The sequence below is a fragment of the Capsicum annuum genome, chromosome 9, assembly GCF_002878395.1.
Source record: "Capsicum annuum cultivar UCD-10X-F1 chromosome 9, UCD10Xv1.1, whole genome shotgun sequence".
Lineage (NCBI taxonomy): Eukaryota > Viridiplantae > Streptophyta > Magnoliopsida > Solanales > Solanaceae > Capsicum > Capsicum annuum.
The window spans coordinates 193416651-193436440 of record NC_061119.1 but is presented as its reverse complement, the minus strand read 5'-3'; the positions used below and the strand labels follow the sequence as shown (position 1 = coordinate 193436440).

Sequence of the window (19790 nt, the reverse complement as noted above, 5' to 3'; positions counted from 1 at the left end):
TGAAAATCTACAATTAGATATACATTACAGTACAATTAGAATAAATTATTATACAGAAATCTGTAACTCTACAATTACTACAGGATAAAATAATAAACCATACAAATTAATGATTACATCTTGCGAAAAGAATAAATCATTAAAAGATATTGAAACAAAATTTAAGAAATATCCACGCACAAAGAAAAATAGATTCATCATACATATAATAAATCTATTTCATAAGTTAGTTATCCACATAGATCTGCACCCCCCTACAAAGGTAGTATGTTAGCATTGTACCCATTTTTTAATTCACTTAAATACTCTTATTATTTGGTGCCAACACATTAAATGAAGGAACCTTTTTGTCTTTCACCAAAATCTCTCGTTTCTTCTCATTTTCAAATAGACATCAGCTTTAAAAACTTTTGCAGCCTTCATTTGTGTCCACTTTTTTCGGCTTCATGTGTGTCTATTCTTCTTCTTATTTTCTCATATAAAGTTCCAAATATTTTTAAGTTTATAAACTCAACAACCAAAATTTAAGTTAATTCTAATTAATTTCATTGTTATAATTTGAAAAACGAAAAGCTACGTCAGATCTAATCAATTTCATTATTATTATAGTAAAAATTATAAACTCAACGATTAAAAGCTAAATCAAATTTGACCATTTTCATCGGTCACTGTAAATCCAACAATCAAACATTAAGTTATGTTAATCTATCTCACTATTGTAATTTGAAATTGCAAACACAGCAATCAAAATTTAAACAAAGAAGATCTTACAACTTTTCCTAGTCTATTTCACTTTTAAACTCCCGCTATGCTTGAGGTCTGAGGAAGGGTTGAACCACAAATGTGTATTGTACGGACCTTACAAAGCTATACATTTAAGGCAAACATAATTTTTTCTTTGTAAAGATACAATCATTAGCTGATTAATGACCATTTTTATTTTTTAATAGAAGAATTAGAGCCCAAAAGAATTAATCAAAGATCTTAAGAATATTTTTAACTGGCAGCTCATTACTCTATTGCATTCTCAAACTATTTGCAGCATATGCAGACCGAATTAATATAATTTGTTGTAAATACTGAACATGGATATGTTTCACCCATAAACATATGGCTCAAGACAAAAAAGATTAGATTGAAATAGGCTAGCCTTCACTATCATGTATTTGCTTTCTTCCTGCCGATTGATGCCGGAGCAGTGTGCAATTCGAAATTTGGAAAAGCTAACAGATGGTTACTAGTTTCAAGTGCTATAGAGAAAATAAAATATGGTGTTGCAGTATAGCAAACGAGTATAGTAGGACTAATTGATAAAAAATCATAGCAGTACATATTTGAAAGAACGCCTAAATACCATATTTGCATAATATTGCAAGACCCATCCGTATATTGGCTCACAAACTGCGCAACCTTGAAAACACTAACGCGGAATACCAAGGATGCATATCATAGTATTTTAAATAGTAGCATAGCAAAATTTATTCCAGAAACGATAGCTCAAGCACATATAAGACACACAATGTCACCAAAGCAAAACCAGAAAAATCTTAAAAACATCTTTCAACCAAAGGATCGAAGCAGAAACCAGTCATAAGAGTATTAAATTCTCAAAAGCCACCACAGAGACGAAGAACAAAGTGAAGAGTTGATTCTTTCTGAATGTTATAATCAGCAAGGGTGCGACCATCCTCCAAATTTTAGGTTGTACCTCATATTCTCAGCAAGCAAAAGAATTCTTTCACAAGTAGACCACTTCAGAGCTTCTTGTCCATCCTTTTGGAATCCTACGACCAAAGATAATCATATTTTATTTGAGTCTATACACATTATAAGTTTATACATTTAACATGAGATTAGACATAATGCAAAATTTACTTACTTGTTAGGAGATTGTGATATGAGAATTTTAATTATTTTTCTCTTTAGTGGATAATTTCTTGAGTCATGACCAGTTCCACCACAATTAGGAACATGGCAATGTCTTGATTTTTTAGTAGCTTCGATCCCTCCAGGTACCCTTTTTACTTTCTTTCTTCCTTTTGTTTGCGATTGTTGTGGATTTTCAATGTGATCATAATCTTCACTTGAAGAATTGTCTTCTGCGGATAAACTTACAGTAGCATTTTTGTGTTCTTTATCGATATCCTCATTTTTGGGAAGACGACGAACAATCTGTAACACCCTTTCTAATTCCTTTGTAGCACATTTGTGACGATATTTTGTTTTTATTGATTCAACAGTCATATCTTGAACTATAGAATGAAGACCTTGGAACTCATTGTCATCATTACTAGAGTTTATTATATGATTGAACTTTAGGACCAATAAATTTTCTTGCCTCCATCTACCTAATAAATACTTCTCAGGCAGCATAAAATAGTTTTGGGCAGTAAGGACTCGAATACAATGTCTGCATAAAATTCCTGAAAATTAAAACTCTCAACAAAAACAATGAACAACCTCTTCTAATCACTTCCAATAGACAAAACGTGCCCCATCTGTTTTGCTGTAATGACGAACAATCTATGATCCATCACGATCTGAAAACAAACCATATTCAAGAGAGAGTATCATCTCATCTTGTAACAATTTAAAAGCAAATGGTGTGAGAATTTTTGAAGTATGTTTTTCCATTGGCATGAATGTCTTAATATGAGGATTGTAATACTTTTTTCGCATCGTTGCCTCTTCTCCGGCATGATTTCTTATGCTAACCGCGTCCCAACCTGCTCAAAAAATTCTTTTAAACTTGTTCTTACATGTAAAAATCTTTTCAAATATGCGTTAATGGTTTCTTAGCGTCTAGTTGTTGTCATTCCAGCAAAAAAATACCCCTTCAAATAAGGTAATGCCCATGATGCACGATTTAAGTACAACAACTTGATATGCCTATCCGATTCAAGATCAAATTTGGAAATCAATTTATCCCATTGGAGTTCAAATTCTTTAATGCTGCCAAGATCATAAAGCCTATGAAATTCAGATTTAAATTGCAAATACTTTGAACCAAGGACAAAAGAAAACCAAGTGGAGAACTTGGATGTAATATGCCATATGCAAAATGCATGTTTGGTGAGCGGCAGTTCATTTGCAATAGCTTCTGTTAAGCCAAGATCCTGATCTGTTAATATAATTTGTGGATGCTTTCCATTCATGAGACATAGAAAACTCTACATAATGAGTAGCATTAGCTATAAAGTTAGAAAACTTTTAAAACAAATAAAGAATAAAACAACATTAACCTTTAGAACCCACGAAAAGGAAGATGCTTTCTCATTTTGCAAGAGAACACATCCAAAGAAAATAGAGTTTCCATGATTATCTACAACAATCCAAACTCTTAATGGCATCTCATAACGATTCAATCGATAAGTAGTAAAAAATAACATCTCCAAAAATTTCATATGCACGAATAGAATCTCCAAATGCCCAAATAATATGTTCAAGTCTTTGACAAGCATCAACTGTAAAATCATACTGAAAATCACAATCCTTATCTTTCAAACTCTTACATATTTTCAATAGTTCCAACGCATCACTTTCAATATTGGTAGAACTTTCAGATTGAACAAGTTCCTTATATCTTTTTCTGTAAAAGGCAATTGACCTAGATGTACTGCTTTTTCTAATTCAAGCACCCTTCTTATTAAACTCATGGAACAACCAGCTCTTGCAAGAAGTGTAATTCGCTTTTGATCAATAATGTCAATATTTCAATATGCGGAGAGAAATCTTACCTCCTTGTCACTCAATAGTTCATGATTGTGGACATTATCAAAACATACCTCTGTCCAACGAGTGACACCATCAATTATATATTTTGCAATAGATATTTTGGTTTTACAACTACACCTGAAAGATTTTTGATCTCTTTGTCAGTCTTTGTCTGCTATTTTCTGAGAACGACAATTACCGGTTCGATGACAAATATAATTCCTTTTGTAAATTTCCATAGGATGTTCTACACTTCTCAAACGACGCCCGCGTCTAACTGAAAAGCCATGTCTTTTAGCAAAATTTACATAGCAATTATAAGCCTCATCATCACTGTTAAACACTTTGCCACTCTTTAAACTATTATCACTGCTATCAATATTATTTTTTTGTTTACGTTCTTGTAAAATTGTTGTAGTTCCTGCAATTGCATCTTCATTAATAATGCAACCAATATCACCACATGGACATCGACTTCTTGAAATTCCTATAATGGAATCACCCATATTATTAAGGACCTGTATTTTTAAATCATTAACAGAAACAATTTTAGTTTATCAGCACACTAAGTTATGCAATGATAAAATTAGTAATAAAAAATATAGATATTGAGTTTTATGAATAAAAAAATAAGAATAAATCTAAAGGAATTAAAAAAGTAATAAATAGGATCATCATTCGACACATATGTTTCAAAAAGGAAAAAATATTAGATTTAATCTTACAATTTAATCAACAAAAGTTACAGAATTTAAAAGCTATAATCTTACCTACATAATGCATTAATTAATGTTGGGAGAAGACAAAACTTATAAATAAATTATAATTTCAGAGAGAGAAAATGGATGATTGGTCCTTTTTCCTGCCATAGGTACTATGGAGATATGAAGGGAGAAAAAATTGAGGAATTTTGGGTGAAAGTACCAAAAAATTTATATTTTTAATGAATAGTAAGGACATTTATGTAAAGTAAAAAGTGGGGATAGGGCTAACATACTACCTTCATGTAGTATGTTAGCAAGACCCATATATATATATACTGTCACACCCTTTTTTTTTTAACCCGAAAAGATTGATTTTAGTTTTGAAAGGGTTTTTGTTATTGAAGTGACAAAAGGTGAAAAGTTGTTTCGAAAAGGATTATTTGCATGAAAACTCAGAGTCGCCACTTGACATAATTGGGTGTGCCAAGTCATCTTTGAAAATCCTTTTCAAACGGTTTTGACTATAAAACTGATCCGCGAATCGAGATTTCGGCTAAGGAATTCTGGTGACCGAGGGGAAGGTGTTAGGCACCCCTTGATCCCATGGTTTGACCACGGTCGCTTGGTGAAGCGTATCGGCTAATTTGACACTACGAAGGTATAAACCACACAAAACATACAAATACAATCAATCAAACAAATAAAACAAACAATCCAAAATTTAGTGTCCAGTCCAATTATACAGTCCAAAAATAAGAAATGAGTAAAAATAAATCCTACTCTAAATTAATTCTAGACTAATGCTCTACTCGACGCCTCGGGCCTTCATCACGAACGTCCTCCGGGTACAAGATACCTCGGGGCATTCCTCGGTGAATAAATATATACAGATACTTCGGGGCATTCCTCGGCCGAATTATACAATTGATTCAAAAGTGATAAAATCAAACTATTCAATCAACTCACAATCTCTAGATTTGCTTATCCGACCTACGTCTTGCCTATTAAACTTTTGATTTAAAATGATTCTATCAAATTCATGCTTAATCCAAATTACATGAAATGACAACGGTCCAAAATTTAACTACATTCAACTTTTTAACAACTTTTTATTCCTACCCCGAAATCCTTTTCCAACCAAAAATTAACACATGCTTTGACTATCAACTCAATTTTTAACTCGGAATCCAATATAAACAACATAGACCCAATGACAAATAAAGCATGATAATCATACGAATTTCACGTGAATTACATCAAACATTCACCAACTCATCCAATTTCAAACATGCCCAATTCAACAAATTATGATAAAGAAGAGAGAATGAATTAAAAAAATGGACCTTCCGATAATCCATTTCGGTTGGTAATAATATTAAAGAAGACCCGCACTTGGAATCTCGAATATAGAACCTCGATTGCAATGAATCCAACTCGGTATAGAGAAAAACTAATAGGACAACTTTAAAACCAGTGAGACAAACTTTGTTATACGAAACCCAACCAAGAACGACGACGCAATTTGATAACGACAACTCAAAATTCAATATCGACGACGAACCAAGAAATAGACGAACCCAAGACCCCCAACAAACCACCAGGAACCCAAAACGCAACGCAGATCGAGCTCCGGTGAGCTGCAAAAATGGAAAACTGATGGGATAAGGTTTGATTTCGATGATCGTGTTGTTTTTTTGTCTAAATCTAACCAGAACTCGAAGAAAATCGATAAGATCTAGGGAGTTTGGGACTGAACCGAGCAGACGACGACCAGTAAACTAATTTCAGCAAAAAATTTCACCGAAAAACTCAAGCGAAACGGCCAGATCTCATCGGCTTCGCTATTTTTTATGAAATTCAAAACTCGCCGGAGCTCTGGCGAGCCCTGGTTGCTGGAAAATTAAGGACCGATTATTTTCCTCTCTTATTTTCTCCTCAACTCCTCACTGTCTCTCTCTATTCTCTCTCCCTCTCTCGATTTTCTCGATCAATTTTTCTCTTGCACCTCTCTGTTATTCAATGAACAAAAAAAGTAGAGGAGTCCATCTGTTTGGCCCTCCTCCCTCTATGTGTATTGTGTGTATATATTCTTCTCTATGTGTGAGCTGTGTGTGTATATCAATTCTCCTTTATGGTATGTGGTGTGTGATGTAATTTATGGTGAGGCTAGTATGCTGTGTTGTTGGAGAAAAATGGAAGATGATGGAAAATTCTAGTGTGTAATCTGTGTATTTTTTTTTAGTCCAGAGATGGCTTCTATGTGGGGTATGTTTATATTGATGATGATGGAATGGAAAATTCTTTTTCTTTTTTTAAAATATTCTGTGGGCCCTTTTCAAGTTGTTATCCTGTGTATTTGGTTAAAATAAGTAACAAATATGAAAGGGTTGCCTAGGGTGACGTGGGGTAGGGGTTAGGATGTGTTGTCAATTTTTAGTTGGGTGGGTTGTTAGAATATTAGGATAAGACAAGGTTTGTTATTTTTTTTTGTATTTTGTGAGGGTATAATAACATGGATGAGGGTACACGGTAGGATAAGGTAAAATTGGGTAAATTAATCTTTCGGAGGGACAAAATTATGTGTCTACATCATGCCCCCTTTGAATGTAAACATGCAGTGTTTTCAGGTAAAGAAGTAAACCACGAGACCGAATTTTTTCCCGCTCGTTATTCAAAGAGAGGAGTAAAAGAAAGAAGGACAATCGACTTCTGTCGGACACCCTATCTACCCAAGTCATGAGGAAATCACAAGTATCTCAAAGGTTGGAAGAGAAGTGGACTATACCGACTTGGAGAGTCGAGTGAGGTTCCACCGAGGTTCCGATCCGCAGCTCTGTCATTACATCAATACAACTTCTGTTGGCTCTTGACTCGACTTTTATCACCCTATTCTTCAAGCGAGCTCCTGACTTGCCATTTCATCGCCCTGTTCTTCAGGCGAGCTCCTGACTTGCAATTTCATCATCCTATTCTTCAGGCGGGCTCCTGATATCAAAAATCCAAACTAAAACAAAATTATTCTAAACAAATATTATGATAAAGAAAGATTCCATATTTTCTAAACATAAAGTAAATTTCCATTTTTCAGGAGGGTCCTGAACATAAGTAAATTCCCATTTTTCAGGAGGATCCTGAATAGAAAGTAAAATCTCATTTTTTCTGGAGGGTCCTGAACAGAAAGTAAAATCCCATTTTCCAAGAGGGTCCTAAACATAAAGTAAAATCCCATTTTTCAGGAGGATCCTGAATAAAAAGTAAAATCTCATTTTTTCAGGAGGGTCCTGAAGATAAAATAAAATCCCATTTTTCAGGAGGGTCCTGAACATAAAGTAAAATCTCATTTTTCAGGAGGGTTCTGAACATAAAGTAAAATCCCATTTTTCAGGAGGGTCCTGAACTGAAAGTAAATTCCCATTTTTCAGGAGGGTCCTGAACTGAAAGTAAATTCCCATTCTTCAGGAGGGTCCTGAACAGAAAGTAAAATCTTATTTTTCAGGAGGGTCCTAAACAAAAAGTAAAATCCCATTTTTAGGAGGGTCCTGAACAAACAGTAAAATCCCATTTTCCAGGAGGGTCCTAAACAGAAGGTAAAATTCCCATTTTCCAGGAGGGTCCTGAACAGAACGTAGAATCCCATTTTTCAGGAGGGTCCTGAACAGAAAGTAAAATCCCATTTTTCAGGAGGGTCCTGAACTGAAGGTAAAGTCCCATTTTTAGGAGGATCCTGAACAGAAAGTAAAATCCCATTTTTTAGGAGGGTCCTGAACAAACAGTAAAATTCTATTTTCCAAGAGGGTCCTGAACAAAAGGTAAAATTCCCATTTTCCAGGAGGGTCCTGAACAGAAAGTAGAATCCTATTTTTCAAAAGGGTCCTGAACAGAAAGTAAAATCCCATTTTTCAGGAGGGTCCTGAACTGAAGATAAAGTCCCATTGTTTAGGAGGCTCCGGAACAGAAAGTAAAATCCTATTTTTCAGGAGGGTCATGAACAGAAAGTAAAAATCCTATTTTTCAGGAGGGTCCTGAACATAAAGTAAACTTTCCATTTTCTAGGAGGGACCTGAACAGAAAGTAAAAATCCCATTTTTCAGGAGGGTCCTGAACATAAAGTAAACTTTCTATTTTCCAGGAGGGTCCTAAACAGAAAGTAGAATCCCATTTTTCAGGAGGGTCCTGAACAGAAAGTAAAATCCCATTTTTTAGGAGGGTCCTGAACTAAAGGTAAAGTCCCATTTTTCAGGAGGGTCTTGAACAGAAAGTAAAATCTCATTTTTCAGGAGGGTCCTGAACAGAAAGTAAAAATCCCATTTTTCAGAAGGGTCCTGAACATAAAGTAAAATCCCATTTTTCAGGAGGGTCCTGAACATAAAGTAAAATCCTATTTTTCAGGAGGGTCCTGAGTAGAAAGTAAAATCTCACGGATGTGCATTTCTAATGGTAGCTGAATTAAGTGAAGCGAATTTTCCCCTATTTGAACAAAGAAAATTTGTCAGTTAAAAACTTAGTGGTGGCTTGCAGCTCTTGGCTTCTCAGGTATCTTCCCCAGCATTCGTTCCTTTCATCTTTGTTCCAAATCGCTGACACTTGCCCTGTCTTGCCACATCATTGCCCCAGATCTAGATTGAGGGAAATGATTTCTGACTCGAATAATGGGTTTTCATTTTACCATGCCCCCTGAGGCGCACTCTTTTCCCAAATCTGAATGCTTCCACGAATCCAATAGCCTGTCGGTTGATAGACTTCCTTTGCTTCGTGTTGAATTACGATCATATTTCTTTCAAGTGCTGGTCCTTGGCTTTTTCTCATATAATTGCAAAGACTGGTAGTAAATTTTGAAATCCTTTCTCACTTGTTTTGACAGAGACTTGACTTAAAATGTAAAGAAATAATTATGACTTTTATTTTGATAAATGACATAAAAAGACAAAAAGCATGAATATGTAAATGAAAGAAAAGGCAATGTCCCTTTTTCAAAAAGAAAACTTATCTGAATATGACAAACAACTCCAATGAGTATGACATGCATTTTGGATTAAGCTGCCTGATCTTCCTATCCACACTCCCCATTTGTTGTTGAGTTCGTGCCTTTGCCGCTGAGCCGCTTCTTCCAATCCATCGGACTCATACATCATATTCAATTGACGACATCTTAAAAGACTTTCGCCAACAAATCTCTTTCTTTTCACTTTTCTCTTTTCTCTTTTCTCTTAAACTCGCCATCGCCTTTCGGTGCCCGTGAGGGTTTTCACCAATAACACTCTCTCATTTTTATTTGTCTCCACTCACCATCCCCTTATGGTGCTTGCGAGGGTTTTCACCAATAAGACTCTCTCATTTTTATTTCTCTCAACTCACCATCGCCTTATGATACCCACGGGGGTTTTTACCAATAAGACCCTCTCATTTTTGTATTTCTTTCCTGATTTCTTATGCTGAGGGAGACAAGTGGTACCTCATAATGTATCATCATATCCATTGCATGCTTAGCCTTAACATTATCAAAGATTGATCTGAAAGACTTTCTTTGGTTGTAACTTGGCTTTTGGATAAGGTTAGAAAAAGATGGCAAGGGGTTCAAACGACACTTGAAGTGGGGGTGGGACTTACAACTTTTGGAATCGACTCAAACAACACATTAACTCATGCCCCAGTTTTTGTTAACTGGGTGAATCTTAAATCTTTATTTGGTTGGACCGAGCCCAAAATAGGGTAGCCTACGTATCTCACTCCCGAGAGAGGAGAATCAGGTCGCACGTAGTTCCATCAGCTTGTTCTTTGTTTTGATTTGATTTTTTTCTTTTATTTTCGAACTCTTTCTTTTATTCTTATTTTCTTGACTTTTATCTTTGACTCTATTTTGATTCCAAAAGAGGGATATGAAAGAAAATTAAAACGAAGCTCAAACGGGTAAACAAAGGATAACACAATGTTTGGATAGAAGAATAAAATGCCTTCATCATATCAATCTTCAAAAATGCCAGTACTAAACATGAAATAAAATCAACAAAGGATCAAATATCATACATAATATCTTTTGACTGCATCAGCATTGATAGCCATTTCTGCCATTTTGCCTTCAATATCTGTCAAATATAAGGCTCGATTAGGCAACACTTTCTTCACAACGAAAGGACCTTGCCAGTTAGGGGAGAACTTGCCTTTTGCTTCAATCTGGTGAGAAAGGATACGTCTCAATACCAACTAACCAACTTTAAAATTCCTGGGAAAGACCTTTTTCTTATACGCTCGAGCCATCCTCCTCTGATACAGCTGGCCATGACACACAGACGTTAGCCTTTTTTCCTCAATCAAACTCAAATGTTCCAGTCGGGTTTTGCCCATTCGTCATCATCAATCTCTGCTTCTACAATGACTCAAAGAGAGGTAATTTCAACTTCTACAGGGATGACTGCTTCTGTCCCATACACCAATAAATATGGAGTTGCCCTTATTGAAGTACGAACAGTGGTGCGATAACCTAGCAATGCAAACGGCAACTTTTTATGCCACTGTCTAGACCCTTGTACCATTTTTCGCAGTATCTTTTTTATATTCTTATTGGCGGCTTCTACAGCACCATTGGCCTTTGGGCGATATGGAGTAGAATTTGGATGTGCAATCTTAAACTGTTGACACACTTCTTGCATCAAATAACTATTGAGATTGGCAGCATTGTCTGTAATAATCATCCTAGGAATTCCAAATCTACAAATGATATTGGCATAAACAAAATCTACCATAGCCTTATTTGTCACTGACTTGAAAGTTACTGCTTCTACCCACTTTGAGAAGTAGTCAATGGCTACCAAAATGAATCTATGTCCATTTGATGCCTTCGGCTCAATCGGTCCAATCACATCCATTCCCCAAGCCACGAACGGCTATGGAGCGGCCATATCATGCAACTCAATAGGAGGAGAACGTATCAGATCACCGTGCACTTGACATTGATGACACTTTCGAACAAATTGAATAGAATCCCTCTCTATAGTAAGCCAGTAATAACCTGCTCGAAGAATCTTCTTTGACAAGACATGACCGTTCATATGCGACCCGCATACTCCAGAGTGTATTTCAACCATGATTACCAAGGCTTTTCTTGCATCTACACACCTCAAAAGTCCCAGATCTGGGGTTCTTTCATATTGACAGCTCCGTCGAAGAACAACTTCCAACCTGGTTCAGCATCTATAACGACTTCACGACACACAAAACTTCTTCGTCAGGAAAATATGTCTTTAATGGCTCATACTATTCATCGATGGAATTCTCGATAAGATGATCTGCCAAGGCTTGGGCTTTCATGGCGGTTTGAGTCATATATATAATGTCGAACTCGGTAAGCAATATTTTCCACTTTGTCAATCGACCTGTCGGCATAGGCTTCTAAAAGATATACTTCAAAAGATCCATGCGGGAGATGAGATAAGTAGTATAGGATGAGAGATAATGCTTCAACTTTTGTGCTACCCAAGTTAGTGCACAACATATCCTTTTAAGAAGAGTATACCTGGCCTCATATGTGGTGAACTTTTTGCTAAGATAATAAATAGCCTGCTACCTTTTGCCTGTGACATCATGTTGACCCAGGACACAACTGAAAGAATTGTCCATGACTGATAAATATAAGATCAAAGGCCTACCAGGCTCCGGGGGTACCAGCACAGGCGGATTTGACAAATATCTTTTGATTCGATCGAACGCTTCCTGACATTCTTCAGTCTATTTTACCGCAGCACTCTTTTTTAGAAACTTGAATATGGGCTCACAAGTGATTGTGAGTTGAGAAATAAACCTACTAATGTAGTTCAGTCTACCAAGCAAACTCATCACCTCCGTCCTATTCTTGGGCGGGGGCAAATCCTGAATGGCTTTGATTTTTGAGGGATCCAATTCAATCCCCCGACGGCTGACTACAAACCTCAACAGCTTTCCAGACAGAACTGTAAATATACATTTTGCTGGGTTGAACTTGAGATTATACCTGCTAAGCCTTTCAAAGAACTTTCTTAAATCTTTAACATGGTGGGCCCAACTTTTTGACTTAATAATCACATCATCCACGTAGAACTCAATCTCCCTATGCATCATATCTTGAAACATAGTGGTCATGGCTCTCATGTATGTTGGTCCAACATTCTTCAAACCGAACGGCATCACTCGATAATAATACGCCCCCCATGGTATGATAAAAGACGTCTTCTCCGCGTCTTTATCATCCATAATGATCTGGTGATATCCGACATAGTAATCCACAAAAGAGGAAACCTCATGTTTAGCACAGTTGTCTAGCAAAATATGGATGTTGGGCCATGGAAAATCATCTTTCGGACTTGCTCTGTTCAAATCACGGTAATCAACACACACTCGAATTTTGCCATCTTTCTTTGGTATGGGAACAACATTGGATAACCACATGGGATAACGAGCCACTCGAATTACTTTGGCTTCAAGTTGTTTCATGATTTCCTCTTTGATTTTAATACTTACATCATTATTTAAACTTCCTCAACTTCTATTTGATAGGAGGGAATGCGGGATCAGTTGGAAATTTATGAGCCACTAATTCAGTGCTTAAACTAGGAATATCATCATAAGACCATGCAAAAACATCCTTATAATCAATTAATACTTGAATCATTCCATATTTTAGCTGTGGCAAAGCATGTACACTGATTTTAGTTTCCCTAACATCTTCTTGATCCCCTAGATTTATTGGCTCAGTCTCATTCAAATTAGGATTCAGTTTGTCTTCAAACTGTTCCAACTCTTTGCTTATTTCTTCTAGTGCTTCTTCTTTATCATATTCCCCATCTTGCTTCATTACATCTTGATTAGTTTGGATTTTAAGGTCAGGCTAAAAATTCTACATGCATGTCATGTCATTAGAATTAGCATACAAAGAACTGTATAAAAAAAACAAAATATATTAGACATAAATCAAAAAGGGACATTGCATTTCATTAAATAAAAAGATAGAAGGGTTTAAACATAGATGCCAACATAACATAAACAAACTAAAATCCGAATTACAACCCTAAAATAACTCAGATAAACAGAAAGAATAACAAAATAAACTACCAAAACTCCCTCCTGAAGGGGAGAGGAGTGACTTCTCAATTATTGAGCCAGACAGCTGGACCTATGAATTGCACGTCTGCCATACTGATACCTTCTCCTACTTTGACCATATCAACTTTAATAAAAAGATTCTGGCAGTCATCAACCAATTCAACTTCAAATTCCACATGCTTCGTGACACCGCTCTTAACAAATAATTCATTGAGTAGTGGCATTGGGCGAGGAAGTGACCATGTTTTCTTTTTCCTTCCCTTAGCTTTCTTCAGATCTTCAGCCGTAGGCTCAAATCCCAGACCAAACATGCCCACGTTCTCACTCGGACATATGGGATGAACTATCCCGTGTAGAGACGCTCCCAAACCCTTTCCTGGCTCAAATTCGTATTTCCAAAGTTCACTCACCATCATGATAGACGAATGTCTCTTCTACATTATTTGCTTCAATAAGAGGCAGGGGAGAATCTTTGCCGGTGGCCAAATCTCCTTCACCGTTAATAACCACTTCTTGCCTATCATGCTCAAACCTAATCATTTGGTGCAGTGTAGATGCAACCGCCTTGGCCTTGTGGATCTACGGCCTTCCCAAAAACAGATTGTAAGAGGAGTCTATATTCAATACTTAAAACTCTATGGCAAACTCAACAGGCCCTATGGTCAACACTAGTTTTATTTTGCCAATGGAGTTTGATTTTGCACCATCGAAAGCCCTGACATATACATTGTTGGGCCTGATCCTGTCAGCACCAATATTCAACTTTTGCAAAGTAGAAATAGGTCAAATATTTTCACCTGAACCTCTATCAATCATAACATGAGTGACGTAAAAATCTTTACACTTCACTGTAATGTAAAGGCCCCGGTTATACTCTGTACCTTCAGCAGACAATTTATCGTCAGAAAAGCTGATCCGATTGACCTCAAAGAGTTTTCTGACCATTTTCTCAAGCTGATTTATTGTAATATCCCTAGGAACATATGCTTCATTTAATACCTTCAGTAAAATATCACGATGCTCCTTGGAGTGCAACAACAAAGATAAGAGGGAAATTTGAGTAGGGGTTTTCTTCAACTGGTCTATTATTGAATACTCTGGCAATTTCATCTTTTTCAAAAATTCTTCGGCTTCTTCTTCGGTGATAGGCTTTTTGATAGATGACGGTCCACTCATCATTGGCTTGGACTTTCTTAAGCTTTCAGGCACAAAACATCTTCCTGACCTAGTCAAACCCCCTACCTCATCTACATCTTCCACTACTTCTTTCTCATGATAGGTTATCACAGTCCGCCCATAATTCCAGGGAACTATTTTTGTATCAACTATCGGAGGTTGGGTCACTGGTTTGAGGACAATTGGTGCTGCTAGTGCTCCTTTCACCGTCAAGATGGGCTGACTCAGAGCTCCTACCACTGTTAACTTAGGTTTATCCTGACTTAAATCAACATACCTTCTGGCGGCTTATACTGTGATCAGGGGTTTCTTTGTGCTTTCTTGGACTTTATCTTCTCTCATTCCTTTCTGGCTCAATGGTATTGCTTTCAAAGACTCTGCTATATTCATCGATTTCTCCTCAATGGTTTGTACCTTGAAAATAGGCTTATAACACCTTGAAGACTCTTTCCCATCATATATCAACTCTAATATATTGGTTTCAGCATGGGTTGGCAGCGGGTTCTGGTTAATGTTTGGACCCTTTGGGGCCTGGACCAGCATCTGATTTGTGTCAATTAAATCTTGGACAGCTCTCTTTAAATGCCAGCATTTCTCAAAATCATGGCCTGGAATGTTAGAGCAGTACGCACACCTTAAAGAATAATCGAGATTCCTCGGTGGTGGATTTGAAAGACTTCCTTGAATTGGGCTTAAGACCTTCAATTTCGTAACCTATCAAACAGGCTAACATACGACTCCCCAAGAGGTGTGAATTGATTTTTGACCGCCTTCTCTTTCTTATACTCGGGCCTAGGTCGAAAATCGTGTCTGGAGGGGTTTTGGTAATTTGGTGGAGCGAATGGGCAATTTTGTGGAGCTTGCACACGCCACTACGGGTAAGAAGGGGTTTGGGCATATGGCTGTGCGCTATATACTGGGTACGGGGGTGGTGGAATGGAATATAAAGGATTTTATGGAGGGTAGTAATGGTGGGGAGGAATAGATGGAGCTTGGGCGTAGACTTGGGCTTGGGATTGGGGATAGGGGCGAGATGGTCTTTTGGGATAGGAATGGGTTCCGGCTACGATAGTCGCTACGTCCTCTTTCTTTTTTTTACCTCTGAATGCGCCAGATCCACCTTGAATCGCTTGTGTGGTGGCTTTTAATGCCGCAAAACTCACTATTCGGCCGGTTTTGATTCCGTCCTCTATCATCTCTCCCATTTTGAGGGCTTCAATAAAAGACTTTCCCATTGTCGGAAGTAAATGTTCAAAATAAGTCTCATCTTGTGCCTGAATGAAAACCTTCACCAACTTACTTTCTTTCATTGGAGGCTTTACCCTGGCGGCCTATTCACGCCACCTTATCGCGTATTCCCTAAAACCTTCAGTGTTTTTCTGCTTTATGTTGACCAAGGATTTTTTGTCTGAAATCAGGTCAATGTTATACTGAAAATATTGAACAAACTCAGAAGCTAAGTCATCTCAGCTGTTCCACTTGTCGATATCTTGATCGATAAACCATTCAGAAGCCAGATCAGAAAGACTCTCGCAAAGAAGGCCATGAGCAGCTCTTCCCTTCCTTCTGCAGCCCTCAACTGGTTGCAATAACGTCTCAAGTATGCCATGGGATCACCGTTCCCTGTATACTTCTTGAACTTGGGAATTTTAAAACCGAGGGGAAGGTTAATGTCTGGGAACATGCAATGATCTTTATAGAAAACACTCCTATAATCTCCGATTCCCTACAAATTCCTCATAGCCTGTTCTAAACTTTTCAACTTTCGTGCTATGATTTCCTGTTCCTCTGTTGCGACAGGTTTCTCCGTATCAAATGGAAATGCAGGTGGCTGAGTGTACCCATACGGTTCATTCATTCTCAAAGTAGGCTCCGGGGTATAATACTGACTATCTGGAACCTTTAATACTGGCTCACTGGCAAACCTAGGAAGCCCCATTATGGGATGCACAACATATATGGGAGCTTCAGGTGGTGGTGGAGCCACAAATACCGGTGTAATTGGTGGCACCGGTTGAGCAGCGGGTCTTGATTGGGGAGCTGCCAAGGGCACACCAGAACTGCCAGGATAATAATGTCGCGGAGTGAATCCTGGCGCGTGCTCAGGTGACTCAGTAGGAGCAGAGAATTATGCTTGAGAGAGCGGTGGGCAATTAGAGGTATTTCCAAGACCTTCAAGAGCGGAGGAGGAGGCATTCCGCTTGCCCATGCCCAGTACAAATCTATCAATTATTGCCTGAGCCTTACTACCTCATCATTGTGTTCTGAACTTTTTTCCCTGTGATCCTGATCCGGGTCAATGAGCGAATTTTCAATCTCCCTGCTAGCCATGGTGAGCTTTGCTTTGGATCTAGTGAAGTATGGGTGACTAGCCAGAGTGCTGTAAACCTACCACTGTTATCTGAAAGAACATGCTCATCAAAGACGACATCCGTTAGGATTAGCGCACACAACACGCATGGGAATCACATTGGTAAAATTGTCCTAAATTCATGTTCATTTCTACCAGGTTTTGAGGGTAGCGACGTCATTTTAACATCATCCCAATTTTTATCTACACTTATTTTTATCTACACTTATTATTATTATTATTATTTTATTATTTTTTTCTTTCCCTCTCTCTTTTTTCTCTTTTTTTTTCTTTTTTTTTTCGTATCAATCTCTATTCTTTTCCTTTCTTGTCTCATCATCCTTTCTTTCTTTTCTTCTCTCGCTATCTACCTTCATTTTATCATTCTTTATGGCTTTTGCTTTTTAAAAAAAAAAATGAAAAGCAACGAAACTAAATAATTAGATCGAACCCAAAAGCAGGTTGCCTACGTATCATGTTGTACATGAATCAGATCTTGCGTAGTTCGGGCAGCATATGCATAAACATTATATAATTGATTTTTTTTTGCGAGAACGAAAACAAACAAACAAAAGAAAGACGTAACCACATAACATTTGATGAAAGAAAGAAACAAAACATGCAACGAATTTAGGACCACTTTAAAAACTAAACAACAAATACAAAATAACATTCTAGACCCCCAAGACGACATACATGAAATTACTGATAAAGACCCTAATACCAAAACAACTTGACTCTGACTTAAAACTGATGCCACCCTACAGTGACAGAAACATAAAAGACTCAAGCCGAATATAGATAAGAAATGCTCTTTCAGACTGGTGCTCTATGTGATGACCCTGGCTGAGATAGACCTACCTGTGAAGTTCTCTTTATCCCATTCAAACTTTATAGCATATCCTGTAAAGACACCCTTATATTAGGGAAGAAGCTTTGGGCCCGTATTTCTGCCTCATGAGGAGTGCACTTGGAAAGATTATTCTGACACCTTTCTACCGTCTTGAACAAATCTGCTAACTGAACTCTCAGTGTCTCCACTTCGGACCCCGCACTTTCATCCTGGTGGTCGTCAACTATGCATTCTTCCTGTATTCTCCCAATAAGCTGCGCTGGTAAGGGTTGACTGATACCCCGAGGGACATATTGAAGCTAGACCCCATATCCCTGAGTGTACCCCATATTATCCAAACTTTCTTTGAGGGTGTCCACACCTAGCGTTGTTGCATGCTTCCAGAAATGATCGTATTTGCTTTCACCTAAGGCTTGGTCCTTGAAGTACTCAACATCCTTTAGAAGATCCACTACTGATGGCACGTCCTACGGCCTACCCAACTGCCGCATTACCCTAGAAGGATTGTATGGTCTAGTGCAATTAAGCCCTAACATAACTAGAAGGAGCTGCATTTGACAACCAAACAAGATTATCTTTGGTCGAAGCCACAGACAAGTCCACAAAATGTTATCCTCGGTTCTTGACTCAAGAAATTCAATCCAAGCATCGACTCTCGCGGATAGCGAGAATTTATCCAAACGCAACCTGAGGTCCATGGCTTTCACTAGATTGGGAATACAACGATCTACCACGTCTGGTCTAACTAAAGAAGGGGCATGCAAATGCTCCATCATCCATAACTGCAATATCAGGTTACTGCCCTAAAAAAATCTCACCCCCCCTTCACTTCGGTTAAAGCCTTATATATTTCTATTAAGATCATCGGTATGAGAGTGAACCTTCCCTTTTGATTAATGCCCTTGTCATTTTGATCCTTATGCCATCACCACAGATTGCAAACGTGTATTAATACATCTTTCTTCTAGCGGAAACACTAAAGTACCTAACAAAGCAAGGGTAAAGACTTCAAGACGCTTTCTCTCCCACTTCTCCTTAGTCATATGAAATTCATCCCAAAAGCAATCAAAACCTTCTGGGGGCCCGAATCTAGCGAACAAAAAATCTAAGGAAACCCACAAATCACTTAAACAACCTAAACGCATACCCTTACTTTTTAAACCATAAGACTGCAAAAATCTCACGCCAGTATGATTTTGTGCTCGGATCATATCCTTCTCGATATAAGGCAAATGAAACAAATCGGATATTTCTGCCAAAGTAGGAGTCATTTCACATTCCCCAAACCTGAACACCAAACTACTTGGATCCCAAAAGGTCAACAAAACCTCTATTAAATCTGGACGAGAGGTAACATGCAGAAGTTCCGTAAGATCACCTAATATTTTAATCAGTTTCTGCTGATCAACATAGTTAAACATTTCCCACCACTTGATTAACTTTTTGGGCACCTTGACAACCATCAGGACTCTAAACTTGGTGGACAAATCCATCCTGTAATAACACATAAGACGCTATCTCAAAAATTCGATAGGAGTAGAAGATTTCCAACCCTTGGGATTTTTGACGCAAACATATGTCGATGGGACAGACCACTTCATGACTCCAATTTGCCGAACAGAATTACTAAGATAAATCAGTCTACTTGGCTAACAACTCTAGATTATGGGGCGAGAGACCTAGGCTAATAATAAGACAAAGGCCAACATAAAAATTACCGGACCCACCGAGGGTTGCCTACGTATCCCAACCCGAGGGAAGGGAATCAAGTATGCGTAGTTCAATCAGATTGGACAATTAACGATTAACTAATAAATTGACCCTAACTTAAGAGACACAACCAAAATAAAAACTTTTTGGATCTTCAACTAAACATTTCAATTAAGACTGACACCACCAATTATGAAAAAATCTTTTTGGT

General features: G+C 37.7%; 1 pseudogene; it reads right to left on the bottom strand.

Annotated features, from left to right (window-relative positions):
* Positions 1 to 1489: 1489 nt before the first annotated feature.
* On the bottom strand, positions 1490 to 4220 carry LOC124887166 (annotated as a pseudogene).
* Positions 4221 to 19790: the final 15570 nt, after the last annotated feature.